At 41.9% G+C, this 17,594-nt stretch overlaps 1 pseudogene; it reads right to left on the reverse strand.

The window, feature by feature from the left end:
- Nucleotides 1-302: 302 nt before the first annotated feature.
- LOC149115317 (uncharacterized) lies at nucleotides 303-952 on the reverse strand (annotated as a pseudogene).
- Nucleotides 953-17,594: the final 16,642 nt, after the last annotated feature.

The following is a 17,594-nucleotide window of genomic DNA, read 5'->3' on the forward strand; positions in this document are numbered from 1 at the left end:
AATGATCCAGTTGTACGTTATTCAGGGGTACTTTCTCCATTAGCGTTGGTAAATGTTGTACAACACAGCATTGTTCTTGTCTATTTCCAAGAGACCCCATCACGATAGGTTGGGTAAGCCACTATGGTTCTCTTGACATTCATTTTCGTCATCAACTCTCAGTAGACGCTGGGGTCGAGCCTTACTTGACACAGGTACATTCTTACTTTGACCTCTTCATGCGTCAATCTGCCAGCTACATTCACACCATTCAAGAACAAATTGGGAGAATTAAAATACATCTGGATTCCAATCCGCATGCCAGGTGCCAACAATTTGTTCAAGTGAAACACCTAGATGTGGGGTGTGAACCTTAGCACGTGTCATTTTCCATCCGTGTAATTGCCTTGTTCTGCTTTCATGAGTCGCACTGAAGCTTGTTGGTTGGAGGACAATGCTTGGAAAGCGTCATGTCCATCTCCTTCCGTGTTTGTGTTGTACGCAGTCAATGGCATTGGAAAGTCCAGGGCATTGTACCAATCTTGAAGTTTAAGCACGGTTTCTCCATCATCTCTGTTGTAGTTAAGCAATGTTTCCAAGTATGCCTTGTAATGATAGGTGTCGGTTTGAGGACTGATAAATGTACCATTGAGTCTCACACTGACCTGTTCAAACAAAGTTTGGGCTAAATTGTTCACGGGCCATAGCCTCGGGGCCTCCACAACGTTATCACCATTCGCCAGTTTGAGTGCCAACTCAATCTCAAACTTCAACTGAGGACCACGTAATCTTCTTGAGGATCCACTTGGAATTCCATGGGGTTGATGCCTGTCGTGTAGGTCTGAACAGGTACGATGCAATAACTGGACATGCTGAGATCAGTGGGTGGAACGGTGAACAGGCTCAGTTGAGGATTCGGGACTAACATGGAACCCGGATGTAACAACCCACCGTCCATCAAAGTATCCGTCATTTTTTCTTCTTCTTCTCCTTTCTCTTCTCGTTAAGATGTGATCCCAGTCCTAGCCAACAGGTTTACTGACCTCAGGACCAATCCATCTGCCTTTTTGTACCTTTTGTTGAAGTTTCGAGGTTTGTGGGAACCCTTCAAAACGTGACGTTGACAACCCTTTTCTAGATTTGACAACTCTCGAGCTCCTGGAGTAGACAGGATTTATTAGTCGCCGAAGATGTCGTTGAATTTTCACTTGATGTTTCTATCTAGGACTTCGTAAGCTTTACGTTTCACTGCTTGTTTAGTGCTCCGTGTTGCACCCTCTTTCGCCTCTTGAATGCTATCTCGAACACCGCAACCGTTTTTTAACCCTTTCAGACCTCCCTAACACTTGCTTTCAGCAATTCTTGAACAAAGCCACCTCCGTCTTGTGGGTCAGGTTTGAAACGTGTTAAACTTCCACCTTTCATGCTCGTTTGAAGTGAAGGGTGAGAATCATGTTTCCTTCACCAAATTCAGTCAATTCACCTGTTGTCTCCGACACTTGCGTCTAAATAATGTCCAACTGGGCCTTGCGTAACAGAATATATTGAACGTGGAGTGGTTCAAAATAGTGACTTCCATCCCCTGTGTGTCGATAATTGACCTCTCGCAATAGATCCGTGACTTGATTTCTAACCATTGAACTTCCTCCCACATTGGAATAAATGAACAAGGAACGTGATGTCGAACCCACCAGTTTTGAAAGGTTTTGTTGAGATTCGTGATGCGCCAATCGCAAGTAATGCTCAGCAAAAAAGGTCTCCTGCTATCAGCCTAGACAGAGGTTTAACCCTGTTGTTTTTCAGATCGTGTGTCCTCGTTTCTAAGTTGGGAACCGTGTCTTTAAAAAACTCTTGACGTAAATTGGGTCCGAAGTCATAATTTTCAGGGCTTCTCTTCTTCAACCATCCCATCTTGAAGGCTAACATCTTATTAATCTTCAGTGCTGGTGAGTAATTGGAGCGTACGTGTGTCGCTTTGTTATCCGTCAGCAGATCATCTCTATCCCAACGAAATTTCACCTACATTCTCTTTCCATCGACGCTGTATAGCTGCTACCGTGATGTAGCCTGATTCTCAGACGTCCAAGATCGTTCGCAGCCCCTCTCTCCCTCTCCCGTCTGACATACTCTGTGCAAGATCATGTTCATGATGTCAAAGCACCTATTGTATAGTAAGGGCCAGTCACAACGCTCGTAAGAAATGAAGCATGGAAAAGTCAACAAATCAATTTCACGAGGGTTCTTCCTTGATCAGATTTTGGCAAAGCGAAGATTTCTTAGCAATGTTTTTAACTTCTACGCTGAAGAAAGCTGTCTTATCTCGGACAAACTCAATTCAGTGCTTGTTCTGCGCTGAATTTCTCAAAACAAGCGGTAGAATAGCGGTTTTTGGGTGCTTTGCGTGGAACTCTGCAAGATATTTAGGCGGCGAGTTACAAACTCCAAATGAGGACTTGCGATATTGCAAAAGAAAATTTTACCCAAAGTTGAAAAAGATCGAAAAAAATGATGTGAATTCTCAGAAGTCTCGAGGACAAGTTGAGGGCAGAAATGCCTAAAAACAACGTGGTTCGCATAAAGCGGAGATTGAGTCGAGATCAAACTCAGGAGGTATCTGTTGTGAGATCGCTGGAAGCGAAGCCTGTGAAGAAAGCTCTATTTCCTACAAATCCACCTCAAGATCAAACGAGGTTTCCTTCAATCACCAGTATTAACGGTGAGGGAGATAACAAGTCTGACAGAGTTACCTCCTACTGTTTCGATGGTTGGATATAAAGCAGTAAGGCACTCAGGTGTTTGTGTAGTTGTGCGGGCATTTCCAGCATGTGTAAACATTGGGAGGAATTTCTTCTCACCTTCACCAGACGAACTTGATTCAGTGTCCAAAAGCTTTTGTACAGGTGTGGTTAATTCCCATATTGAAGCCCCTTTCTGCGTTTTTTAAGTTAAATAATATTCACGTAATATTCGATCATGGCTTGTTTTGTTCGAAAAGGAATAAAGAAAATGGTACATTTTTGTGACATAAGTGAATATGAAATGTTCCTCCTTAAGTATCATTATAATTAACTTCATTTAGTGATGTATTTGGCCGTTAAGTGTGAGTACATAATGAATTTGTGAAAAAACTGTCTTATACACAGAATATTTTGACAAATACTTTTCATACAAAGGTCTGGTTTTTCCAGGAAATCTTCGCCACCGACCATTTCCTAGTAAGGACTCCGGTGACGAAAGTATCACGGAGCACTCTCCTTTCTCAATCTTCAGATCCAGAGCCTTATCTTGTCCTATCGAGTGAGCTGATATACCAAATTTCCGTAAGAAATTTGTTTGATCTTCCATAAGGCTCACTAGAGGGGATATCACAATTATCATTGGGTTTGCTTCAAATCCATCGTGGCCTAGTGATCTCGGCCTGAATTAAAGGAGCCATCTGGAACACGAGCAACTTTCCAAATCCCATTGGCAAGCTAAGAAGGACATAAATACCACAAACAAACGTTTTGAGCTCTTTGAACTGTTTAGAGAACAGTTTTTCCACACCAAAACTTGGCAAACATTCAAGTTTGCACAGCCGATTCGAAACCTTTTTGAATAACATTCCACAAATTCCACACTTCTCGGGATGTGGTACATTCGCTCTGATTGGTGAAAATTGACAATGGCTCTGACGTCATGAACACAACCTCGCACAGAGTATATCAGACGGGAGAGGAGAGAGGGGTAGCGAAGGGGCCGTGAACGACCTCGGACGTCTGAGAATCAGGCTAACCGTGATGGGGTCCTTGGTAATTCAGGATGCACCACTGCTTGAAATATGTCACCATACTTTTCATGAAACCAACATCATCAATGTACTCTACCATGGTTCAGAGATCTTTCGGATCATAGTGGGCCCTACCAAAGTTTAAGGCACTGGAAGGGTATTTCATGATCCAATCCATAGTAAACAGGATTACGTTACCGTCGACCAACTTGGGGAGATGCACTTTCATATCTGATAACAAGATGCTAATCAATCCCACTTTCTAACTCGATCCTTGCAATCTGATGGGGTGGGGTAATCGAATCTTGATATAATTGCGTTGGTTCTGGGGAAACTGCACGGTTGCCGAGACTAGGCAAGGTGATGTAAAACTCCTCACTCATCCTCAAAGCTTTTTCACGTCCTTCTTGTCAATCCAACTGTCCTATTAATCTGACCAACCTTTTCAACATACAAACAATTTATTCCCTTTTCGTTTCAGCACTTTTTCGACTGGATACAAATCGTTGTCAGATACGGTTACTTTCTGTAGGTCTTGAGAATAAAAGGTACCTTCCAAAGGCGTGTCATCCATCTCTTTGATTTTGTAAGTGACCACACTTCCAGGGATGACTCTGGATACTATAAACACTTCTTACGTCCAGCCCAGTAGGTGACCTTTCTTAAAGGTTCTTAACTTCTTATTGAGTCTCACGCAATCACTTACTTTAAACTTTGGCTTGAGACGCTTGGCGTTCAAATGTTTGGCGTACAAGTTATTCCACACTTCTTCTTGACTACTTGCAGTCACTTTGTCGGGGGCCATCTTGATGCTGCGATGATACGATTGATTGTAACCCAAGACCAAGTCCTGCAACACGGGTAAGAAGGTCAATGTATTCTTGATTGTAAAATATTGATAATCTTTCTTTCAAGGTGTGATTGAATCGTTCCACGATGCTGGCTTTGGTGTCTCCACTTGTAGAGAAGCGATGGATATTTTTCTCTTTGATCAAGGCTTGGAAGTATTTGTTGTAAAATTCTTTGCTGTCATCCATTTGAAGATTCTGTGGTTGCCAGCCTTGACTTCGTTTCAAAATCTTCTCGAAAGCAGTCATCACGTCTTGTCCACTCTTGGACTTGACGGGCTGCACCCAGGCGTACTTGGAAAACATGTCAACCACTGTCAATAGATACCTGTAACTACGATTGGATTTGGCAATGTTGACCACTTCGATCAGATCTGCTACCCATTGTTCATCGATACTAAACACCATCACAGGGAGGGTTGGAAAATGTCGTCTTCAGGGTTTGTGCAAGATATAACCCAAATCACACTCCATTATCTCTCATACTTTTCCGGTGGGTAATTTTTGAGCTCGTGCGAAATGAGCCATACCTCCCAAACTACCAGGTGCGCTCGGATCTCGATAGGTCATCAACAGAGTCGCATAGGGATTCTTCTTTTTCTTTTTACTCTTCATAGCACCGCCAGTCTGTAAAGACATTGCCTCCAGAGGTCTAGGTAACGTTCACGAATGGTCAGAAACCACTCGAATGACTGAGATTGATGTTTCAACCACAAGATAAAGACCACGAAACGAAATACGTTTTTGCTCAGATCAACGACTTCGAATTCTTTCAGGGATCGTCAACGGGATCTGTAGGAAAGGCTATGTCCTTTCCGTATTTGTTAATGATACGCTCGCATCTTTCACCTAACCTAGACCAATACTCACGACTAGACCAATAATCACAACCAGACACATTGAATCAAATGAAAGATTTTATTGAACAACACTTCTATTTACGTTTACAAGTCAAATCACATGATCAACAACGAAAAGTACTGATCAGACAAAAAATACAGCTATGTAATATTTACATCGGCAAGTAAACGACGCTGATTAGTGTATCCATTTTGACCTTATATGATCACAATTTGTTACGATTGGTCAGATTCTAGATCATGCATAAGAAAAGCACTCAATCACGTGAAAGTCAAAGGTCGATCATGTCATTTTCCGTACATGGTTATGAAGTGATGTGATTGGTCAGCTCACAGATCACACAACTGGATGCTGAATGGTTCATCTCACAGCATATAAGTCCGTCACCCGTTCATTCTCATCACTCGCAAACAAGTGTTTGGTCTGAGCGTTTGAAGAAAAAGAAGAGGAATGAAGCAAGTACAGCCAAGTCCCGAAGAATCACCCACCAGATACATGTTACCTCATCAAAGTTCAGAGGAGAAATTCACTTCCATGATAGATTATTCGTACAATCCCTATTCTCCAGCCAAATATCCAGCAGTATGGCAAAAAAGAAAGAGGATGAACAAAAAAGCAGAAAAGAAACCAAAGACCAAGAAGATCAAGCAGGAAACTGAAGGAAAGACATTTAACAAACTCTCCCGATTGTAGAGAATGGGGAAATAGTGGAAGTGCAAGTCCTGGAGGAAGGAGAGATCTTTGACCCTGACATCTTTTTGGATGGGCTCGCACAGCAATGGCAACCCCTACCACCTAGTACTCCTCAAACCTCTACAGAACCCTTTAGGAATCTGTTACCACAGACCCGAGGGAGTGCAGAGATCCTGTACTCTTGCCCTGTACATCCAAATGATACTTTACAAAAGAAAGAGACTAACACTCAGTACGGCCATTGGGAGTGCTACAAATGCCCCGTCCAAAATTGTTATGTCAGCTGTGCTGTGGACAATGTAGAGAATTACGTGGAGTCAACAAATCGTCAACTTCATAACCTCTACCTGAGCAAACCCGTACACATCATGAAGTGTTACTGTAAACGCCAATTGATCATGTCCATGTCTCAGTCAGAGAAGAATCCAGGGAGATTATACCTAAAATGTTCCAAACGTTGGTGCAATTTCTTCCAATGGGTGGATCAAGAACCCTAAGGCAAAGCCAAAGCTTGGATTGAAGGGGGTAGAATCCAAGAAGGGTATCCACGACCCCAAGCGTTGTTCATACCCCAGCAAAGAGACTTCGAAAGGAGGAAGGCCGAAATTCGAGAAAGAGAAGAAAAAAGAAAGAGAAAGTATGCTGAACGACAAGAGAGGGAACGTTAGTATGCAGAGAAAATGAGAAATGGAACCCTTGAAGAACGGGAATGAGAACGCGTTTATCAGCAGGAAAAGAATAGGAATGGAGGATTGATCAATGACGTCATGGAAAGGTGACTGTGGGGGTTGGTAGGCTCCCCTGAAGGGAATTGGATCTGGGACGAGTAAAGTGAGGTAGCAAGTTTTGATTGGTCAACCTATCTCATAAAGACCCATTTGCAAGTGAACATTCATTCATTTTTAAACATGGAGGTGTTCAGGATGAACTCTGCTTTATTTTGGATTTAGAAGGTTTCTTTCTCAACAAGACATTTCATGTCAGAGAATTAGCTTACTACACTTGGAATGGAGAAGAGGGGCGCCATGCTTTCTTCATCCCTGTACCGTACAAGAACTTGAGCGACAAAGACAAATGAACTGTGAATTTTGTGAGAAGGAAAACACATGGATTGACCTATCAACCCCTCAAGGCTGAACATTTCCAAAAACCTGAAGTCCTCAGCAAACTGATCAAGGACATATACTCGATGTACAAAGATTGCAGTAATGGCGAGAGAACCGTGGTGGGATACAAGGGAGGTCATGTGGAGAAAGATCTGTTAATGAAACTGAACATTCCTTGTTTCGATCTAGAAACTTTAGGATGTCCTAAATACGACAAACTCAAACACATCATTCCACAAGAGAAATTGTTACCCAGCTGAGGTTCTCATGCCAATGACACTGCTCATCATTGTCCTATCACTGAATGTCATGCTTTTTGGTATTGGTACAGTTTCATTGCAAAACATGCAAACACGTGATTAGAAAAATAGTTTTTTCTTTTTTCAATTCTGTGTAATCAATGACTTTCAGGGGTAACCCCTTCCTTTTTCATCTCTAACAAAAGATATTTTGTTTTGTGAGCGTTTTGCTCATTTAAAGGGAGGGGACTGGGGAAGCCGAGCTGTAAGTACTTTAATTCACTCTGATTGGTGTCTGATGGGGTCATCGTCCCATGATGCTCTGTCTCTCAGTCTTCACCATGGCCACTTGCCGGACGGACTTCTGTCGTTTAGGGCCACAGGACACTGCAAGTATCGAGTTTGAAGTTGCATGACATTTTTGGCGTGACCTTGGCGTGATTTGTGTCACCATGGAAATCCATGAGACCGATCCCAGTCCTCTGTCGAGGCTAGTGGGCTGTTTTCCAACATGGCTGACTTTTGTGGGCACCGCCATCTTGAATTCTTAATTCGGCTTGTGATTGGTCCGATTTTTCAAGGTGCCATCTTGGATTTGGAAAACAATAGAACTTATTTTTCTCCAAACAATAGCCTATTATCTTTCTTGGTCCCTGATTGGTTACGGCCCATTTGAGCGTGCATTACTACTGGCATCCAACTGCGGAGATTGGGGAAACCTTCCTTCACTGCAGCAACTGGGAATCAACACAGCAAGACCTGGTACTTCCTCGACCCAAGGTAAGCTGCAAAGAAATGCTGCAAACCAGCTGACAATTGCAGGGAAGCCGAAACCTAAAGTCTGGATTTAAACGTGTCGTTTTCCTAGCCCATTTCGAAGATCAAGAAATAGTCAAGACCCACATGGCCCATTTTAGACTGAGACCTGAAGACTGTAACGTTAACGTTGTTGCAAAACTGGTGAAGGAATATTTAAGTTTACACAAAGACTTGGTCAGCGTGGATATTCACGAACTCGAAATAATGGATACTGACTCCACAAGGGGTAAGTCTTAAATGAAGTCATGGAATTCGAAGTTTTTTGGTGATTACGTATTGTTAAAATGCCACCATTAATTTCCATAATCTCACAGAAATCGTGAAATTCAAGAGGGTGGATCCAAGGGCGTGGAGTTAACATGACATCAGATCTGCCATAACCAGGCCATTGTACTTTGTAGAGTAAGCTGACGCTATCTACTACATGCAAAATAACTTGAAATCTTATCAGAACAGATACCCAACAGAGGGAGCTGTAGTGGAATCATGGGACACAAACAAGGTCACGTGACATAGCACATGAAACGAAGTTGAGACCGAGCGAGTACAACCGAGATCTTCTTCATGCGTTTCACGAGTATCGAGTATTGTCAAAACTTCCTGTTTATCATTCAGAATATAAGTTGCGTTTCTACATTTTTTTTACATGTCAGCTTATTCCCCCAACGTCTACAAGTGGTGGAGAATCCAAATCTCGTAGAATTCATGCCGACAATAGAAGAACTTCACGGAGTCGTTGCTGGACTCATCAGCGTTGTGAAAGACCTAACTGCAAATGTTTCTCAAGTCACTCAAACAGTCAGCAACATGGCCGAAGCGGCTCCTGCAGCGCCTCATCACGACCATAATCAAGGCCTTCGCATGCCTTCCATGCAACTTCCATCGTTTCGTCGAGATTCTGTGGTTCAAGGCGACATATCTGAATTCCTGGAGTAATTCACCCAGCAAACATCGCATCTTCCCACCGAAACACTCTTGTTGCTTCTGGAACAACAATGTGTTGGTGACTGGCCAAGGTCGGTGTTGTCAATTGCCAAAACTACAGAAGGCTACACAGAAAAAGCGGCAGAGGAAAAACTTAACACTTGTATAGAAAGGTTACATGCGGAATTCAGTGAATCCAAAGACAAGTGCCGCCGATTAGCAGCCGAGTTGAGCGCTATCCAGCAAGAGTGTGGTGAATCAGTGGAGCATTTCCTGTTCAAATAGAAGAAATTGTTGCATCAACTGGGGAAACTTGGCGAAAAGATTGCGAAAGATTGCCCCACTTTTGTTATTTCTCAGTTTATTTCTAAAGTGAATTCTCATATTGCTCAGCAGCTCGTTGTGAAAGCGGCAGAATTTGAAACTCTCGACAAGACTGTCGAAGCGGCTCGTCGTGTTGAGTTGTCATTTCAAACTCTGCCCACCGCCTCGAATGCGAATCAGTTGCTAGATCAATGGAAAGTTACATCACCGAATGCCTTTGTTTCTTTGACCGCCGTGAAATCTCAAGATCAGCAGTTCCATCGACAGCAGAGGGCTTGTTACACTTGTGGAGAAACAAATCATCTGTCAAGATACTGTCCCAAAAATCACAAAGAAGCTTCAAAACAACCCGAGGTCTGCAAGAATTTCAATCGATTCCCGAAGTCTTATTGTGAGGAAGATGGCAACAAATGCTCATATTGCCGACAACGCAAATGCCAGTGCAGTAATAAATGGTGTTGTAAAGCTATCAGACATTCTGAAAATCGCCCATCAAGCACATCTCACAGCACTGTTCCATCCAATGAGGTAAATTCTCTCAGGGAGCAACTCGTAGTCTTGTCTACTCGCCTAGAAAAATGCGAAGCTCAATCTCTGGAGAATTCTTCACCTTCTGTTCCAGCGGAATCTGAAAACCAAACTGCAACCTCAGCTTCACGACCACCTCCTCCAGTTAGTTCTGGTCAGCCATCAACATCTACTCCTTTATTTGGATTGCCTGCTGTTGTCATCCCTGCACCTTCAGCAGCAGCACCACCAGGTGTTCATAAGCATTCACAATCCCTTCACCATGGTCTTAACTTTGTTACAGTATGTGTCACCCTTTCTGCAGTTTTCATGGAATATCAAGCAGTGCATCAACCACTGTGGATTGAAGGCAAAGACATTCAACCAGATGTCAAAGTTCTCTGTGGCCCCCTTTGATCTGAGCCAAATTTCAAGTCACAAGCTACCAGACTCCACACACCCTAACAGTGAGCCATACTACAATGGACACCTCGTAGACCTTCCTGAGACACCAGATTCAGTTCTCACCAAAGAGGTTCCTTGGCTGTGGAATCTAAGTTAAAGAAGACAAGTATCCCCGAAAGTGTCATTCTTAGTGATATTAGAGACATGTCAAACGATGACGATGCTACTCTTGAAGAAGCAGCAGACACTACTGCCAAACAACTTGCAGATGGATGGCTTACATGGGCAAATACACAGCAGCCAACCTCTTCATCTCAACCTCCAAGGAACACTAAGCAGAAGCATTGTGACTTTGACTCGTGCTCCAAAGCAATGGCAACTTTCAGTTCAAACAAAAGAAATGGAAGATTCTGGTCTCAACTCGTCCATATTGTCTCCCTTTTGTGATGCATTACCAGAATTTGACTGTCAAGGTCCAGAGCTTCCTCCAGCAGAAGAATTGACCTGTGACCTGTACTCAACTGCCTACACTGATGCTATATTTCAAGTCTTGGATGTAGATAGCTTGGAGTATTCCACTGTTGATGTAGATATTATGAAGAGATTCAAGGAACTTATCTGTCAATATCCTACTACATTTCTCCTCCCTGGGAGTCCACTCGGAGCTGTTAAGGGGTTTGAGCACAGAATTGACACAGCAAATGCCCCTCCCATCTATAGTCACCCATACAAGAAAAGTCCATCAGAACTTAGAGCGATCAAAACAGAAATCGAGCGGATGCTGAAGCTCAAGATAATTCAACCAAGTCACTCAGAATGGTGTTCCCCACGCATCCTGGTCCACAAACCTCCAGAAAAGGGTCAACTGCAACCTCCAAGATTTGTGGTGGACTATCGTCACCTCAACAGTGTGACGCAAGGAGATGGTTACCCTATCCCGTCCATCTCAAGTGTTCTGGATGCAGTCAGCCAAGGAAGAGTATTTGCGAAATGTGACTTGGTCAGTGGTTACTGGGAAATTCCCATCCGCCAGTCTGATCAACATAAAACTGCATTTTGTACACACCTGGGACTGTATGAGTTTCTCAGGCTTCCCTTTGGATTGAAAACAGCACCAAACACCTTTCAGCGGATTTTCAACACTGTCTTTGCAGATTATTTGCACAAGTGGCTTGTTGTTTACATGGATGACATAATTCAGTGGGCAATGACAGACGAGTAAGCCCTTGCACAGTATTCATTGTTGTTTCAGAGACTGGTTAAAGTTGGCATGCAACTGAAACCTTTCAAGTGTACTTTCTTCGCAGAGGAAATTGAAATACTGGGACATCGTATCACTCAAGAAGGTCGAACACCAATAAGCAAAGGAGTAGCAGTAATCTTATCTATGCCCACACCAACGAACCCTTCTGCAGTCAAGCGTTTTCCGGGACTCTGCAGATATTTTAGAGACTTTATTCCATACATGTCTACCCGAGCACAAGCCTTGCGTTCCCTCCTCAAAAAGGGTGTATCATTTCATTGGACAGAAGAAGCAGCAAGAGAGTTTCAAGACTTGAAGCAAGCAATCACTGGCCCAGATGTTATGTTGTTCCATCCTGATTGGAATGCTCAGTTCTAATTACACGTGGATGCTAGCAAGCTTGGATGTGGAGCAATGTTGGCTCAAGAGAAGGATGGTGTGCTTCGCCCTGTGAGATTTGCATCCCGAGCATTCACACCAGCTGAATCACGTTGGACAACTATGCACCAGGAACTCTTTGCTGTGAAATGGGGACTTGAACAGTTTCATTCTTACATACTAGGCCGAAGAGTTAAAGTTGTAACTGATCATGCAAATCTGAAATGGTTGACTACTATGGCACCACAACAGGCAAGAGTTGCAAGATGGTGCATGAGCATGGCTGAGTTTGACTTTTTCATCGAACACAGAAAAGGGGAAAGAAATGTTGTTCCTGATGTCCTTAGCCATCACCCCATCGAAGAAAACATTCCTGAAAACAATGTTGTTATACCTCCAGAGAACAGTGTTATCACGTTTCTGATCATCGCAACCTCAGTTGACATTCCACACCATACCCCTGAACTTGTTCATGGAACTTTTAACACTACTATGGCTTCTTTACACAATGCATGTCTTATACCTCAAGCTGATTGCCTCGACCCAGTTTGTCTCACTACAGCTCCAAAAGGAACCAAATGTGCAAAGGAGCCTCAGCCCAAAAGTAAAGTCACAAGACAGTCCAAGACTCCACAAGTTGCTAAATCTCAAGAAAGTCTGTCCTCAGAGTGCAACTTTCAAGACTTCGAAAATTTAGAGTCTCTAAACCGCAATCGATCACGTTTTTCAGAGACAGCTACAGGATTACCGGTGCAATCTGTTAATCAAGTTTCATAGCTCAAATCAAGATATTTCTTCAATCAAGAACATTCCAAAGGAACACTCACAATGGTCAAGCAAATGGCAAAGTGCTCAGCTGTTATTGACAGTTTACTAATGTATCGAGATGAATTTATGGAGGACCCAGATCACTGCCGTATTGTGGTTCCCAATGATATTCAACTTCAGTGTCACCTGTTGCGAGTGTATCATGATTCACCTTTGGGAATGCATCGAGGATGCGAAGCTACTTATGGATCCCTTTCACATGACTTTTGTTGGCGAAACATGGCTAAGCATGTGCGGAACTGGATCATGCGATGCCCTGCTTGCATCAAATTTAAGTCTACTGATCCCAAACATGGGCCGATGCAGATTTACATATATGACCGTCCCTTCAGCACCATTGGTATAGACTATGTCAGACAATTGCCTACTACCCCAACTGGTAATAAATGGATTTTGACAGCTGTTTGTCCTTACTCTAATTTCTTGCGTGCAATTCCAGTACCAGATAAACAAGCAGCTACTGCAGCACAAGCTCTGTTTAATGATGTATTCCTGCAATATGGATTTCCAGCAGTCTTGCAAAGTGATCAAGAAGGAGAATGGCTTAATGCGGTATTACACCAGCTAACAAAACTTCTCTCAATTGAACACATTGTTACAACCAGTTACCGTCCACGCCTAAATGGAAGTACAGAACGTGTTCACAGATGGTTGAATGCAGCAATAGGAATTTATTGTGAGAAATATCAGTAATGTTGGGAAGAATTCCTGCAGCCAGCTGTGTATGCTCACAATGTATCTCCAATTCCTGGTACAGGTCAAATTAGTCCATTCTTCTTGGTATTTGGACGCAACGCACCATCACCTGAAGTCATTACTCTTGACTTACCAGTAGAAAGCCTCTCAAGAAGCACCTATGCAGAGCAGCTTGTGTTTTGTATGCGTGAAGCACAAAAATAGTTTAACAGCATCAAAGCAGATATGAAGAGAACTCAGAGAGAATATTATGACAAATCATCCAGAGAACTTAACATAGCTGAAGGAAAGCAAGTTTATGTTAGAAAACCACCTCCAAGTTCACAACCAAAAGGATCGGCCACCCGGTTCATCCGCCGATTTGATGGTCCTTACACTGTTGTAGGACATGTCCATGGTCGCCAGGATCTTTTATGACTTCGACATAAATTCACTCAGGATGAACTTAAAACAGTAAACATTGAGAAGATCATTGTCGTTCCAGATGATCTCTCGGAAGCAGCAGCTTATGATCTCAGAAATTATGAAGACCAAACATCTAACACAGAGACTGTTACCATTTCTGAATTACCCACCCAAAAGAGTACAGTGATTGATCCTGACTTGGTAAAATTAGCACTTGCGTTTAGAGAATATCTGAACACTCTACCATGGTGCAAAGACATGTGCATCAGAGGCCTGCAAAGTAGTGTACCAGCAGATTCCAGATGCCCAGGAAATTTTGAAACGTGGAAAACTAAAACGACTGATTTCAAAGTGCCCTTATCTATCCATGTCTGGAGGCTCACATGGAGGGACTTATCTGTTAAAACTTGACAAAGACATGTTTGCAACTTTAGTTTCGGAAAATAAAATCCCTTTAGAAGGGGTGGACTGTAGTGGACTCATGAGGATTTTAGAATGTTAAGATTTTCTTGTTAGCTTTGTTTCAGTTTTTCATCATGTAAGCTTTACTCCCTTTAAGAAGGGGTGGACCGTAGTGGAATCATGGGACACAAACAAGGTCACATGACATAGCATATGGAACGAAGTCGAGATCGAGCGAGGACAACCGAGATCTTCTTCATGCGTTTCACGAGTATCGAGTATTGTCAGAACTTCCTGTTTATCGTTAAGAATATAAGTTGCGTTTCTACATTTTGTCTACATGTCAGCTAATTCCCCAACAATGTCTAGAGAACAATGGGGGGGCAGCCGTAGAGCCTTGTTCCATTTTGGCGGTTAGGTGTTTACTTTTACGTTCTAGGGCTTATACAGACGAGGTGTTTCTTGTAACTTTCTGGTGTCACTGTGTTGAGTTCAATTGAAATTTTTGTACTTGGAAGTGAAATATAAGTCAACCAGGGATTTCAAAACAAAAACTGGACACTCAAAAAAAATTACGCTCAGTATTGCGTTTCTTTATTGCTTTCTACCCTAACAGCTCTCTTGTCATTTTTTTTTCAAGGTCAAGACTTCTGGAATGTACCTGCAAAAAAGATTTTTGCTGTTACCCTGAGCAATTACCAGAGAAAAAAGAAAAGGCAAGGTGAGAGGGGAAAGGCAAAAATAAGAGATTTATAGCAGAGGGCAAGCCATCACATCTTCCAATTTTGGAAGAAATATCAGAGAAACTGGATAGGCTGACAGAAACCGTGGAGGGTAATAATCTACTGTGCAGAAGCATCACCGAAAATTTCTAATGCTGTAACTGCATGAAAATTGCTCGACCCCTTACAGTGTCTGGGTGTTGCCAGCGCCTCCTTGGTTGTGAATCATGCGTTGAGGGGTGGTTTGAGTGGGACAATCGTTGTCCAGTTTGCAAAAATGATGACGGAAGAGATAAGCATTTTGTCCTGAAAGGAGTTGAAGATTGCGCAGTGCTAATATCAAAGCTGAATGAGCAAGACTAATAAAAATACACGGATTGTCTACTGTTTTTGAACTAAACATCTTGATACGTTGTTTTATTCGTTGAAGTATTGTATCTTCAGAGATACTTGATGAGGGTATGTTGTCCTATAGCGTTTTAATCATCACTCCAAATTACCGAAAATTGTCATGTTTTTCTGTGTTTTTTTCCACCAGCTTATTTGATATTAATATATATTTGTAGTCATTGTAACTGGAATGATTCAAATATTCTTCAGTGTACCCGTACTGGTCTGCAGTGTTTTTAATGTTGTTCAAACACGTGCAGTGCTCATGGGGACTTGATAAGGTTTTGTGATCCTGTATTGCCTGTTTACAGTTTGTTGAAATTCGCCTACAATAAAGCTTGGCCTTTTCCATTGTAAACCTCTGACCCATCCTAGGTGCAGAAAAAGAGGTGTTATCTCATCTACATTTATCATAATATAATTTTATTTTGTGATGTCATTATAAGTTACACATCGTACTGTAAAACCCTCATTAACAAATAAAAGTTAAATTTATGGTTACCAGAAAAGTAACTTAATAATGACAACACTGTTTGCTCTATCGGAGTACAGACCCTGAAGTCAATGATATAGATTCTCACAAGACATAGTTGAAAATGAATTATCAAGTTACCTACAGGCAAGATAATTCGTCAGCCTTAAATAGTACAGTACGGCATCTTGGAAAGGGGTATAATTTGTATTGGCAATTTCACTGAACAAAACTATGAAACTCGGAAAGTATTTCTTGAACTCCCTTTGCCTGGCATCAGTTTTTGTAACGTAAAGCGCTAAAGGATCTCTACCAAAGGTTTGCTCTGGAGTCAGCGTGCCACTGAACATCTGTAGAGCTGCTTGTACTGTCGGTATAACAACATTCACATCAACAGCAAAACCCCTGTTGTTTCCAAGTTCCAAGAAGCACAGTTCTCGTTAGTCTCACTGAAGTCGTCACACAACGCTCCTCTCCCGATCATGAGCCAGTGTTGCGTGACGACTCAAATGAGACTAAGTTCTCGTCAACAAACAAACAAGTCATTTTTGGTGGTAGTATTAGCTTGATTTCTCCCAAAGTATCACTTAAGCAGATTGCCGATTATTTCTATAATATTTCGAAAGAAGACAGTAAATACATGCTCTCACCTCAGCAATTGCTGAAGCTACCACATTGTCGAGATCTACAGATGTCAAACCTGAATCACGACGCTGTATGTTATTGGTAGCACAGTATCGCCGAACGCTTCTCTCAGATAAGCCTGCAATCCCTGGATATCCTTTTCTTAATATCTCACTTACTTCTTTGTGTGTTTTCACTTGCTTTTCGACAAGCTCCTGTATGTAATTGACGGTCACTACTTTCTCAATCCCCACCATCTTTCCAAGGTTCCGCCAAGAACTGGCACATTCCCAGTCCCTCGACGCTGCTTCCTCGTATGCAGCCATTAAAAGCTAGATATTTCAGTAAATCGTTTGCATGTACATATAAAATCACAACAGCATGTTTAACAAGATCGATGACATTTCTCCAATTTACTGAAATATGGAAAACGTAACAAAAAATAGACACCACTACAATTTTTCCATTTTCTGCCAAACATACAAAAATAGAAAATTCAATAGACTAAATGTCAATTTTGTTTTTTTCGTGGTTGATTAAAAGCGGAAAAATAAAAATACAAAAACAGAAAATGGCCACAAGTATATTGCATTTTGGTGTTTTTTCAGTTGATTAGGAAAATGAAAAAGTGGAAAATGGACAAAAATATCGTTTTTAGCCATAAACAAGATTTTTCTAATCTTTAGATTTATCTTAAAATTAGAAAAATGGAAAAATGATGGGTTTTTACTGACCCATTTCTAATATAACATTTTTCTTAGTCAGCTGAAAGGGAATACAAATAGTTTACCTGAGTAATAGTTGCTTATTCCATTTTTCAAGAAAATTGAAAAATTGAATTGGTCAAACCATGCACGGAACGGCCAAATCAATTTTTCAACTTCCTTACAAAATGAAATAAGCAACTATTACTCAACTAAACTGTTTGTTTTCACTTTCAGCTGACCAAGAAAAATGTTA

The sequence above is a fragment of the Orbicella faveolata genome, unplaced genomic scaffold (genome assembly GCF_042242905.1).
Source record: "Orbicella faveolata isolate gen_17 unplaced genomic scaffold, um_ofav_v1 contig_13, whole genome shotgun sequence".
Lineage (NCBI taxonomy): Eukaryota > Metazoa > Cnidaria > Anthozoa > Scleractinia > Merulinidae > Orbicella > Orbicella faveolata.